The 13,545-nt window shown below is 42.1% G+C and overlaps 1 pseudogene across 1 annotated transcript in view; it reads left to right on the top strand.

Annotated features, from left to right (window-relative positions):
- LOC146830586 (solute carrier family 12 member 6-like) overlaps positions 1-13,545 on the top strand; it is a 1,160,668-nt pseudogene that overhangs the window by 1,068,598 nt on the left and 78,525 nt on the right. The window contains exon 22 of the transcript XR_014961448.1: positions 1,405-1,592. The product of XR_014961448.1 is annotated as a solute carrier family 12 member 6-like (transcript). The remainder of the gene's footprint in view (positions 1-1,404; positions 1,593-13,545) is intronic.

Genomic DNA, 13,545 nt, shown 5'->3' with positions numbered 1-13,545 from the left:
ATTAAGTTGTATTCTAGAAGACTTCCTTCCCTTCTCCAGTCCAGCCACGTTTGAAGATCACCACTTTAGTTTACATGTTTTCGGATCCACTCTGCATGAAAAGTTAGGGATTTAAGTCTGGAAAAAGCGAGGTACAAATCCAGAGTAGCTTCAGTGTGATGTTCCTGCCCCCGGGTTGTTACTATGCTTAACAGTGAATAATCCAACTATTTAATCCTTGAAATGTAACAATGCTGGACAGCTGTATTGGAGGCAATTCCATTTTGTTTATTAAGGAATTGGATACACTGCACTAGGATGACATTTTTGTGTGCTAGCCTCCATGGGGAGTTGTTTTGGTAAGCTACCTTATTCTGATGTGCAGGTATGTCATCGTTCTGAGGGGGCAGTGGGTTGGGCATCTGAGACCCTTGCGTGCAGCTCATCGTGCTGAAATGACGAAGAGCCACTGTTCTTCTGTATTCCTTTTCTGCGCATTCTGTCATACATGGTCTGGATGTCGAGGCAGCTCTTGATGGAGACAGATCCTGATGATCAAGGATGTCTGAATATTCAGGCACTTGATAAACAAATCTCCAAAGGTGAAAAGTATTACCTTATTGAACAGGTTGCTGGTTGTGTTCTAAATGTCACATAACTTGACACCAAACAATTAGAGATGTCCAGAAGCAGAAATGACCACTTTCCCACCGTTTGTTTGAGGGATCATTTCAGGGTGTGTTTGCACATCTCAAGTGCAGTCCTTCCTTGGTAACACCTTGAGGTACACAGTTGTTTTATCTACTCCAAAAGGCCTACTTTGTAATTTAGGCTTCACTTGACGTATGTCACTCACTTCAGTGGTGTGAGAGTCTGGAGGGCCGCAAAAACTGCTGTGTTGTCCTTGCAAGATTTGTTTTCACCACGGAAAGATAATTAAGAGGAGACCACATTATGGCTGTAAAGAGAGTAGGGCAGAGACTGCACCTAGGGAGTAGGGGAATACAACAGTAGAGTTCTTGTCGCCGTAAAAGAGTGAATTTGATAGTTAATATTGAATAAATCAGAAAACATCACCTGAAAAATCGTGAAAACTAGCATACACATAAGAAATATCTGCTTCACAGACTGGAAAAATGAACGACCTGACCTCACTGTATATTCTGAGACTGTGAAGCATCTGCTTCCTTAAGGGAGCAGCTTCAAACCTCTACCGTCTAAATGATGAATACTGAATGCATCATTTACAGCGGGTTACTTAAACTAGTCTTTGCATTCAAATATATGCGATATTGTCAAATTTCAAGTTTTCCAGAGTGAGACCCTTAAAGGTTCTCAACTATGAGTAATGACTGCCATCACAGTAAATGATATGCATGATACCTGAAGTTCTTTTTTTTTTTTTTTTTTTTTTTAAATATTCAGGCTCAGCTTGTAAAGGACAGACATTCAATGTTGCGCTTGACGAGCGTCGGCTCAGATGAGGAAGATGAGACAGAAACTACCCAAGAAAAAGTACACATGACCTGGACTAAGGAAAAGTACCTGGCTGCACGAGCACAAAGCCGGGCAAAGACACTGGAAGGCTTCCAGGACCCACGTAACATACGACCGTGAGTGCGCGTGCGTGTGAATTGGAAGCCATTTTTGTTTATTGACACGGAAGAGGAGAGTATAGACTCACCAGAATTGTAAATGGTAGTGACACAGTGAACATAGTAGGAAGGTGATGTTTGGAAAACAGGTAGAAGGTGTGGGCTTTGAATGTGAGTATCAGGATTGTAAATGGGCTTGTGATTACATCCGGTATTGGACTGGAGTATAGATAGAGTCAGGGAGAAGTGAGCATATAATGAAGAAAAGATGTGCATAACACAATGAAGGTGTTGACACAGCAAAGAAGTATGGGCTGGCAAAGGAATGAAGATTTTCATTTAGCATGAAGGTGATTTTGTGTGTTGCAGGAGAGTTTGTGGGCACAGTAGAAGGACATGGTCGATATATCAAAAGGAAAGGTGTGGGTATAGCAGTTTGGTGGTGGGAGCACAGAAAGAAAGGGGATGTGTGGGTATAGCAATGGAATGTCAGGAGTATAAAGAGGTATGTTTCTGATGGATACTTCTAACTACATATTCCTCACTATTTGAATACCCCCAGGCGCCAGACTGGATCCAGAAAGTCTACAGCAGGTGCTCCTATGCACCTTCTTGCCTCAAAATTGACAGCGCAGAGATGTTTAATGGCGCCACCCCTGTGCGCTGACATCAGTTCCTTTTTTGAACAGCATATGACATGTATCCAAAGCTACACTCAAACTTTTGTTGGTTCTTCTCCAACTTCTAAAACGTTTTTTAGTGACAATGTATTAGGGATAGATCTCTTGTAAAGACTACCGGCTGAATGAAGCACATGTTCGTTACGGACTTGCATGATGTCTGTCTATAGTTTCTCAGATCCACACATGATTCAAAGTCATGCAGCAAATGCTTCCTGATTCATCCAAATTTCATCAGGGAGTGGGAGGCAAAGTTGTATGTCTTCGAACACTGGAAACGAAGTCGGTCACGCTCCAAATCGTAAACCCGTTCCTGCTCTAAGTCCAAATCTCTTTCTCCTTTTTTGGGTAAGACCATTACGAAGTGAAAGGGCAAATCTTAAGTGCGAGCACAAGAAGTGTACACAAGAGGCTACTCCCTGTTCACTGCCCTGATTGAAGAGATTGCGCAGTCGTCAAGCAAAAGGGCATACTCTGCACCTTTCATGCAGATCCAACCTTATTCCAGAGCTGGAGCTGATGCGCTTCAAATTTCCTGGGCAAAGTTTCAGTCTGTAGGAGGCAAACACCTTCAAGAAGGCAATGCTGCAGCTTTTTCAAATGATTCCAGGTCCCCCTGGAGCCCCAGGACTCTGACAGTGCCTTCCTCGGTGCAGACTGGCAATGTTAGGTCTCTACCCAGCCCATGCCAGTTCCAGGGCCATGCCTCTACTCTTTTGTCCAAGGCCATGTTCATTCCAGAAGGTTTGGCACCCGCCCTGGCTATGGTACTCTTGTTCTGACCCAAATGCCAGTCTCCGATCCAGAGCAGAGTTCAGCTAAATTTCAGCCAATGTCTCATTATAAGATTATTAAAGTACAGCCTATTATTGTTGGAAGATTCTTTGGCTGTGCCTCTGACAAGGCACCAATATTTCAAGCATCTTGAGGCCTTGTTCAGTTCAAACTCTGATGCAATTTAAGACCTTCAGAATGTTCCACATGATGAGGAGGCTGTACGAAGCTGGTCTGTTTTTAGACCACCAGATTGCTAGTGGCCAGGATACCTTACCTGAGTCACTGATGGACTCCCTATTGGGTCCCTCACAGTGGAAAGCACCACCTTTGTGGTGGTGGTATGTAGAGGTGTTGGAACTACAGTTGCCAAGTGGAAACTGAAAACAATTTGTTTACAGAAATCTTGCAGCATGGCCGTGCAACTTCAGAGCCTTTGCTGCCTTTCAGTGTCGCCCTGAAAGAAGGAAAAATACACACAGATGATGGATGGAATGCAGAGCAAATCAAACATTCTCCCCCAGTCAATAGATCTGGGTTACATCCATTGTTCTTTTCCTCACCATGCCACCCAGTTTAGACCCAGCCATATGCAAATCAGTCTTGACCCCGTGCCTCATGGGAACAGTCCTGACCGAACTGCCAAACCAGGGCCTTCCTTGACCGGAAACAAGCATCATGGGACCGGTTTCAGGGCATCACCCCATATCAGCCAGGCTAGCTTGAATCGAGTGGCACAGTGAGCCTGGGACCCTCATTTGGGCATAGCCGGCGCAATTAGGGTGAGAAAGCAAAAACACACAGATGATGGACGGAATGCAGAGCAAATCAAACATTCTCTCCCAGTCAATAGATCTGGGTTAAATCCATCGTTCTTTTCCTCACCATGCCACCCCAGTTTAGACCCAGCCAAGAAGAAGGCATGGTGAAAACCATGCCAGTAAGTCGCCCCATTGGTAGGCGCCATAGGCCAGCTCTGAGTGATCATGCCTTTTTAACATAGCTCCCCACACACCAGAAAGACTCATAGTTCAGGCTTCATCCAGCAAAGTGTAAACCCAAATGCCTACCTAATGTGCCACCTGACACAGAATCTAGGAGCACAAATATGCTTAACAGGAGTGAGATCTCGTCTACCAGTCTTGCACTGCAGTCTCTCAAAGCTGTCTGATTCTTAGGAAATACAACTCATGCCCTCTGGGATAGGTGAGTGAAATGTTGCCTGACTTCCAGGAGGAGTTGCGTAGTGCCTTTGCCTAGGGGTTCCATAACGAACAGCATGCAGTCAAGTACATTTTACGGACTGGTCTTGACACTACAATGTGGGCTCTGCCATGGCACTAGTGCGGTGATTCGTAATCACACCTGGATGAGCACTGTATGTTTCTCTGTGTATGAGCAAGCATCCATTATAGACATGCATTCTGATGGTTCCAGGCTGTTTGGCAACAAAGCAGATTGAGATTTAGACCATATAAAGGATTGTTCTGCTATGGCCCTCTCCTGCGGCTCATGACCCCAGCTGCCAGTTCCATCAACAATACCGTAAACCCGGGGGTTACTCCTAGGGCCTGGCTTACTGTCAGAGACTGCCCATTTAACATCCTATTCAACAAGCCGCTTCCCCTTCTTTTGCAGTACCAGGGGGGCGTCCTGAGGACAGAGCTATCGAGAATGGCAGTCCTCATCTGCCTTTTCCCCTGTTTCTGCCAGGCCTCTCTGATTCACCCTTTGGAGTCATCTGCTGCCAGTAGGGAGATGAATGTATTTTTACTTTCCCTGCTGGCATGCAATTACTTCAGACCAGTGAGTCTTGCAGGTTACACCCTTTTCTTTACTGTCAAACCCTCCATCATGCCGCCAGTCCCTCCTATTTTCACATAGACTTCGGCAGAACATGTTTCAATAATTACCAAAGTGGTCCAGTCATTGCTAGCCAAAAAGATAAGAGAAAGAGTCCCTAAGATGGAGTGGTGCTACTCCTGTTACTCCTTGTAACCATAAAATTCGGGTACTCATGCTGATTTATGATCTTTGGTTCTTGATCACCTTCCTGCAGAAAGAAAGTTCAAGATGATCACTTTAGCATTTGTCCTTCCACCCCTAGATCCTGATGATTGGATGGTAGCCTTAGGAATACAGATTGCATACTTTCATGTAGCTATTCTGCAGCCTTGCAGATGTTTTTTCCTCTTTGTTGTGGCAAAGGAGCATCTCCAGTTAAACACCCTTGCCTTCGACCTCACATCGGTTTTCTGAGTATTTACGAACGTGATGGTGGTGGTCCGCCGACCATTTTCTCGGGCCAGTGGTTGCATGTATTCCCATACCTTGACAACTGGCCATTGAAGGCAGGTTCATCACAGTCAGCCATGGACCACCTGGGGACGGCCATTTTGCCACTGTCCACCCCGGATTGCTCTATCAACTAGCCAAACTCCCACCTTCCGCTAGGGCAGAGGAATCCATGTATAGGACATGTTCTGCAACAAATCTGTAACATTCAGGATATGATCCTGATATTTTGGACTCAATCATATGTTCCAGCCCAGATAGTTCTGAGGCTGCTTGGTCTGCTGCCTTGTGTATCCTGTTGGTGCCTCATTCCCATTGGCACATGTGGGCTCTGTCATGGACCCTCTGCCTTCAATGTGCGCAGCAGTGGGGATGCCACTCAGACGTATCCAGGGATTGGAAAAGATGATTCAGGGCCTTCAGTGGTGGATTGAGACCACTTTCTGTATGACATCCAGAGCTTGTAGTATTAATGGTTCAGCTCCTGGATGAGAAGGCTACCTGGCTAAGGTGAAGATTAGAGGCCCCTGGTCTCTGATGTGATGCATCTAGTCCAGCAGTCTTCTGGAGCTGTGCGCCATCTGACTGGACCTTTGGGCTATTTCTTTGACTGTTTACCACCTAATAGGATCCCTAAATGCAGAGCAGATAAGCTCATCAGATGCGATCTAGTCGACCAGGAGTGATTTCTGCACCTGGAGATAGTTTGGAGTGTCAAACTATATTGGATTAACCAGTGACAAAGCTCAGGTACTTCTCCTACCCTCTATGCCAGTAAACCATCTGGTTGATATCTTAAAAAATACTTAGTGTTGGGAAGCAAAAGCTGCATCAATATTTTTGTATATCTAAAAGTCCTCATTACACAATGATCATTCATTTCATATGTTATTTTATGTAAAAATAAAAAAGATATTTACACATTATATCCGTTCTCATGTAGCAGCATCTGACAGTCCTATTGAGTTTCAAATCACAGTTCCAGTTCCTAATGTTTTTCTGAAGACACAACTATTTCCACCATTATTAGTGATAGTTTTTTTTTTTTTTTTTAAATAATCCTCTGTCATGAAATTATTAATGATCATTCCAACCCTTTGAATCTGTAGTTTGTGGGAGTGGTGCAAGGAATAGGTGACCAAGCAATGTATTTAGTAGATCATGGTTCAAGTCCGACTACATTAAGATTATATATTTTTGGATCAAGTTTACTATTCCTCCTAAAAAGTTTGTAACATACACTTAAGTATAAATGGAAAATATTGAATTCTGTATGATTCTTTTTACCTCTAGAAGAATGCTTTCACTCTTGAAAAGTCTTACCTTTGGGGTTTTTTGTGTTATGGGTAATAGGATACATTAACCAAGGAACCTCATCGCAGTGAACTACTGGTCATTGTACTGGCATGGCATAGGAGGCAGTTGACAGACTGAGAATTAATCATTATAATTTAAATTTGTAGATATATATAGCGCAGCTTATCACCAGTTAGGGTATCTAGGTGCTTTTAGGAGATCAATGTTCAAGATTCACTACAAGTTCTGCAGATTTTTCTTTTTCTTTTTACTGAATTAATTTTGGTGGTTACATTTTTGTTGTTTTTTTATTATTCTCTACAAGAAATAGAGAAGAATATAGGCTATAATTTTTGTGAGTTAAGTCTGGTGCTTATACATCTTCTTTGTGTTGAAACAACCCATATTTAACTAACTGTTCAATTAAACGTAGGTGGTTAAATGTCCTGCTCATGACATTGGTTGCCTAACTTAATCCTGGCTTATTTAAGAACCTTTTTTCAATAACACAGGTTTGCTTGATGCGGAAGGCGAACAGCATAGATTGCTCATGGTTGGTACTATTGGCTCGAAATGCATATATAATTGGTTGTGCTAAGAATGAGAAAGGAATTGATATAATATTTTATAAGATTGTAACCTGGTTATTAGGCTTTCTTGTGGTGTATACACAGATAGAATAAATAGAGATAAGAATGGTTTATTATGAGGGTGGCATGGAGCATTTGCTACTAACAGCCAAACAGGGATATCAATCTAAAGGTTTGGAAATAATTCAGGTTGCAGTGATCACAGTTAGCCCACTTTGTGAATTCTCTTAATTGTATGCACTATTGATGTATCTTTGAAACTGTACCCTATTTTTCATCAGCCTCGCAATTTGAATTAATGTTTTCTTAATTTTTTTTTTCTCGCATCACTGCTGTTTTATGTTTGTATGATGGTGTTGTCAAAGTTAGCAGACTATTTTATACCTCTCTATCTTAAGTCACAGTGAAGTCTTAGTTATATTTAGGTGAATGTTATTTATTTGCATATTAAATCTACAAATTCTAGATGAAATGGTATCCATTTTACCATAGACAATTGGGGGTGGTTGATAACATGTAGCTGGTGTGCAAGTAGACGTTGGAACCATACTACTCGTGTTCCCAGATACTAAGAAATTAGATCAAGGTGTAATTGGTAAGCGCAGCTAGGACATGTGACAGGCAAATACAGTATCTAGGCGAAGACTCTAAATAATTTAATGTATGTCATTATGTATATAGATGAAACTTTCGAATAATTTTAATCTGCCTAACAAATTTCCTACAAAATGTATTACTGCCACCTATCATATATAGCTTTATTTTTAAAAACTGCTGTAAGGTGCTCATGATTATTATCTTTTTGTTTAAAGTATGAATTCTGATAACTATATTATTGGCTCAGAATTAGAATTGTAATTGGTAAATATATATGCAGGATCAGTGTCGGCTGAACATTAGGACTTCAAGGTTATTTTTATATGAGCATAGGAATGTTGTCGAAATCTAGAATGATGCAGGAATTCCACTGTTGGATGTGCTCAACTGAGTTTCTCCCTATTGTTGAGGTTTCATATTAATATGAGTTTTGGCAGAAATAATTAGGAAACTATGTCAAATTACATTCAAAGGACTATCTGCGAATTGTGACAGAATCATTTTCCCCATATTGATTGGATACCGATGATGAATGATCAAATAAACAAACATTTTCACCATATTTGTTATTATAATTAATAATATTAAAGTCAGTTTACATTTTTAGGATATTAGCGGTTCAACTAGCTTTTGCTTACGATTCTAATCCAGTTGTGTTTAGCAGTCTTAGATCTTTATATTTTTAATGGTATTTTACAGCCCTGAAGAAGCTGTATCATACTGCCAAACACATATTGGTTGTAATCTAGTGCATGTAACTTTCTAGCAGTAACCACCTTCTATAACAGGTTAAAGAGCATTCAAACGAGAACACCCATTATGGATGTTCGTGTTTTAATAAGGAACACAGAAGCAAAGTGGCTATACAAAAGGAAAGTTACATGGACTAAAAGGAAAACATTATGAACTGAAATTGTAACTTGAAACTCAATAAGATTATTTGATCCTGCCACATGAGAACTCATTGTAATGTGTAGGTATGTTTTTGTATGCATTAAAGAAATTAATGTTTGCTTTGCAATGAGGATTTTTGGATCTAAAGAACTATTTATGTAGATTTTGGCCCCTCCACTGTACGGACCTCATTGTGTGTTCACCCAGTGGTGCGCTCCTTGGGTAGATCTTTTCTCCCCCTCCATGAATGCCCACAATCTTTTTGCGCTTTAGAGTTTCCATTTTAGGATTCTCTTGGAGACAGATCCTCCTATCATGGGACTCCAGGCTTATTTACACGTTCCGGTCTCTGCTGCTACTTCCTAGAGTTTTGAACAATGCCTGTAGGTACCATGCTGAGCTAAACCTGATGGCCCCGGACTGGGCTCATAGAGTCTGGTATTCAAGCTGCTGAGTTTGAACATGGGCTTGCTAACTCCCCGCCACCGCCCCCACCATTTTGTCTACTTTTCTGGGAGGGCCTGCTAACCCAACAACAGGGCAAGGCTCTGCTCCACAACCAACACCGCCATGCATGGAGATTGCGTGGAACCAGCTAAGTGGCTTTGACCTACTTGTGAAGTGGTTGACGTGATGTTGGTTGCTCGCTGCACATCAACAAAGGCGATTTATTGTTGCGGCTGAATGAGGTTTATAGCCTGGTGCAAGAAGATTGTCTGATCGAAATGTTTCTGGCCACACTTTCCTATATATATCTATTTGTTCTATTTTTGGCTTGGCATGGTTTTGCTTTGAGCTTAGTCAAAGGGTACTTGTTGGTCCTTAGGCCTTCCTGCATTTACCTGATCAACCCTCTTTCTTCAAATCACCTCTTGGTTATGCCTCATTTTGTTTTTTTAAAGTACTTACTTGCATTTTCCCTTTTGAGCCCTTTATTATGCCAGTTTGTCCTTAATATAGTGCTTACAGTTTTGATTTCTGCCTATTTAACCCTTGAACAGTTTTTCTTTGAGACTGCTGACCTTTAACATTGTATTGCAATCACTTCAGCACACAGTCTGTGAGCTGTAGCATCTTTCAGTAAAGCTGCCTTATATCACCTTTTTCCCAGACAAGTTGGTGCTCAGGGCTCCAGCATCCTTTCTTCCGAAAGTAGTGTTGCCCTTCCATGTAGAGTAGTCCCTCACACTCTTTGCTTTCTTCTCTCCGCTATGTTGCACTGAAGAGTTGGAGAGGCTTCAGTAGTCTGACGGAAATAGAATCCCTTTGCTTCTATTTCCGTCAGACTAGGGACCACGTCATGGAAGATCAAATCTTTATTGGATTTGCCAGCGTGACGTTTGGAAGGGCTGTCCAAAACGTGTTAACCACAATGAACCCCACAGGTGCTGGGTCTAATTGAATGGGAGAAGTTTTTCAGGGTAACCGTTGGTGCTCTCCCCTGAAAGTTAAACGACCACAAAAACACAGGCTTCAACATTGGCCATCCCGTGTTTGCCAAAGCATCCTCTAATGGCGAGCAAGCTCCTCATTCAGGGCTGTAAATCAGTTAGTAGAAGGAAAAAGGGAAAAAAGGAATAAGAGTTCAATAAAAATCCCTACCGCCTACCATCCAAAACTTACTAGTATTTATTATTTGTATTCTTTGGTGGAAGAGGGATGATTAAAAAACGAAAAAGGGGTAACCGTCAAAACCTTATTATGGTGCTAGTGTCCACTAATGGTAAGGTCGACATGTTTCAGCTCTTCGATGGCCCCGACGGGGTCCTGGGCTTTCTTCTGGACCAGGTTGGACCCAATTTGACCCTACAATACTCGCTTACATATATTACACATGCATTCCAATTCTACCCAGATTTCTACACTGTTCAGTCCGGGACCTTCTGTTCTAGGAAGTTACTCCTAGGAGAGAACATAAAAACAAATACAATAAAAACAAACGTGTCAATTACTAACAATACATGTAACATGTACATACACTTATACAGTGACATAGGTGTAGTAGCCAGATCTTTGTGACTAAAGTTTGCATTCAAAACTACATCAATTTGCCACTTTAGTCACATCATATAGAGGCGTGTGAATATTGTACACATTATTAGCAGTCCCATGCTCGTGCAGGCCTAACATATGAATCATATTCCACTTGTTACGTGCAAAAAAAACACTCGTAGATGTTATCTCATTGAGGCATATGTGTCACTCATACAGCTTCAAATATCCTTAACCTACTTTTGGGGATCTTTCGCCTCATGGAGGAGCGGAGGGGGAGTCTTATAGTCACACTCTACCTCGGTGTGGGTAGTAAAGCAAATATGCATACATGGTTAAAAATCAAACATGCATACATGGTTAAGAAATGCATAGTTGGGAGAGAAAGGTTCTGTATCCTTACTGACTTACTTCATTAAAGATCACCCTCGCTGAAATACCTACTAATTGCCTGATGTCCTACTGACGTTACCGGAATTGCAGCATGCCAACGTTCTAAAGGGGAAACACGGCACCTGGTCGGTGACGTCTGAGCAAGCGCCGGGTTTTGCCTTCTGGGAAATGTAGTTCAAGGCGGCTGTACAAGCTCACAAGGATACTCTGCAGGGCCATAAGACCGCGGTACAATGTTACCGTGGCCAGTTAAAAATGGTGTGCAAATTGTCACTACCATCACTGTGTGCCCAACAACTGTAGCACAATTATTTAGCCACCCTGCAGTATCCCCAAACTCCTCTGAAAGATAAATCACTCATGCCAATGTACATATCAGTAGAGGGGCAATGGAGCAAGCATATTAATATTATCATTGATAACCCACAGGCATCAGCACTTCCACATTGCTGCTCAATGGTACATATATAGGGGGCAGAATTTATTTCCATGTATTATACTGATCTTTTTAAATACTTTAGGGGAAAACTGAGCCACGAGTAGAACTGGGCCGCAATCCAAGGTCTCTTTCTACAAAGATCATGAAGTCAAGCTGACCCATTCCTATATTCATTAATAGGAGGGGGAATCTGCACTTGTGGTCCTCGCTTAATGTAAAGGGGACCACTGTCCAAAACGTGCCCATCCACACCTTCACCAAGTACCACTGTATCAACATTTCAGTCTTCAGGGAGATTTATTTTGCCCACTCGGTCCTGCAGGATTTTTTCATGTAAAGCCATCCGTTAGACCTACCAACTGTGGAGGGTACTTCTTTGGTATCTATTCAAAAGGCACGGAATCTGTGGTTAGATATATCCATCAGAAGAACAAGTTCCTTATGTTTTGTAACACTCTTTCTGGTGGATATTCTATCTAACCACAGAATCCTCACCACCCTTCCTCCTTCCCGTTCTGTGAAGCAGATTTGTAGGTGATATCTGTTACTGTTGCTGACATTCTGAGGGAATGGAGTGCTTTGTTGGTAACTGACATCAGCGCACAGGAGTGCTGTCGGCATATGGCTCCACACTGTCACTTCCAGAGGTGGGACGAGGGCGCCACGGAGTCTGATGGCAACACCTGTCAGCGCATGACAGCACTTCCTGTAAAATTTACGGATCTATTCTGGTACCTGGGCAAATTCAAAAGGTGTGGAATCTGTAGTTAGATATAGCTTCCACCAGAAAGCGCATTAGTGAAGGTAAGGAACCTGTTCTCTAGCATGTGTGATTTGTATGCATGAAGGTGGTGTAAGCACAATCTGTTCTTTGAGTGTACATGCAGGATAAACGTCAGCAGTATTGTGACATGAATTGTAGCAGGAAGTATGGGCATACCAGCAAAATGTAAGAATGCAGGGAGAAGCTGACATAGCTGGAGGGAGATGAAAGCAAAGCACTGGAATGGGAATGTGGGCAAAGTATAGACATAACAAGGAGATGAAAGGCAGGTCTTTTGTGTCAGCATGAATTGTGATCATAGCAGTGGAAGTTCTCTAGGATTAAAGCTTTCATAGATCAGCATGGATTGACTGTCTTAAGGATAGGGATATTCTAACCATTAAGTACAGAGCAATATTCACATGTTAACCAATACAATTGCTGCCTCCAGCATTCAGTGGATAAGGTCTGGCATCCATTCCCAGAGGCTGTTCTTCGATTCTTGCAGTGTGCTTACAGTGATGCTTTCCTCGGTTTGCCTCTGCGTTCAGCTTATGATTTTAACTCCAGAAACTATTTTGTTCTTTTTCCAATTCATTTATTTTCAATTGGCCATTTTTTGTTGACATACTTTAGCAGCTGCCCAAATCAATTTCCGTTTCCCAAGCTGGTCTGTTATCCTTTTTTCATGCCTGCTGCATTTCCAGGACTGTATAGTTTCCTTCTTCCATCATAAGCTTCAAACTATCATCATGCCTGAAAAAACGTTTTAAATTCAGCCAGAGTCATCTACTGTGGTGACCTTCAAAATTAATATTCACCTAATTCTATCCTAATCTTGAGGTGAGGGATTGCACGACTTGTAAGGACTTTTATTTCTAGATAGAGAGGCTCAGCTTTTATTCTTAGAAGATGGGATTCTCCATCATGAGTTCTTTGCACAGGGCTCTGATTACTCAGGAGGCCAAAAACATGCTGTGCTGACACAGGTGTTTTTGTTTGTGTATTTTCTACTTCCTCTATTTCGAGGCTTGTCCAAACGATATGGCTGAACTTTGGGTGCTTTTTCATCCAGGTGGCTCAAGCCTGGCCTGGATAAGACCTGCTCCATCTTCTTCAAAAGTACATCATCTGTTCCCCAGAAAAAAAGACCTCTTGTTGTCATGAAACTATTCATAGGCGTGTCTTGCTAGCGCAGTGAGACTACATGCAAAGTAGGCTGCATACCATACTCTGATCTATTTACACCAACCCTGTT

This window comes from Triturus cristatus, chromosome 5_1 (assembly GCF_964204655.1).
Source record: "Triturus cristatus chromosome 5_1, aTriCri1.1, whole genome shotgun sequence".
NCBI lineage: Eukaryota > Metazoa > Chordata > Amphibia > Caudata > Salamandridae > Triturus > Triturus cristatus.
The sequence above is the reverse complement of the archived record's forward strand: the minus strand, read 5'-3'. Positions and strand labels throughout refer to the sequence as shown.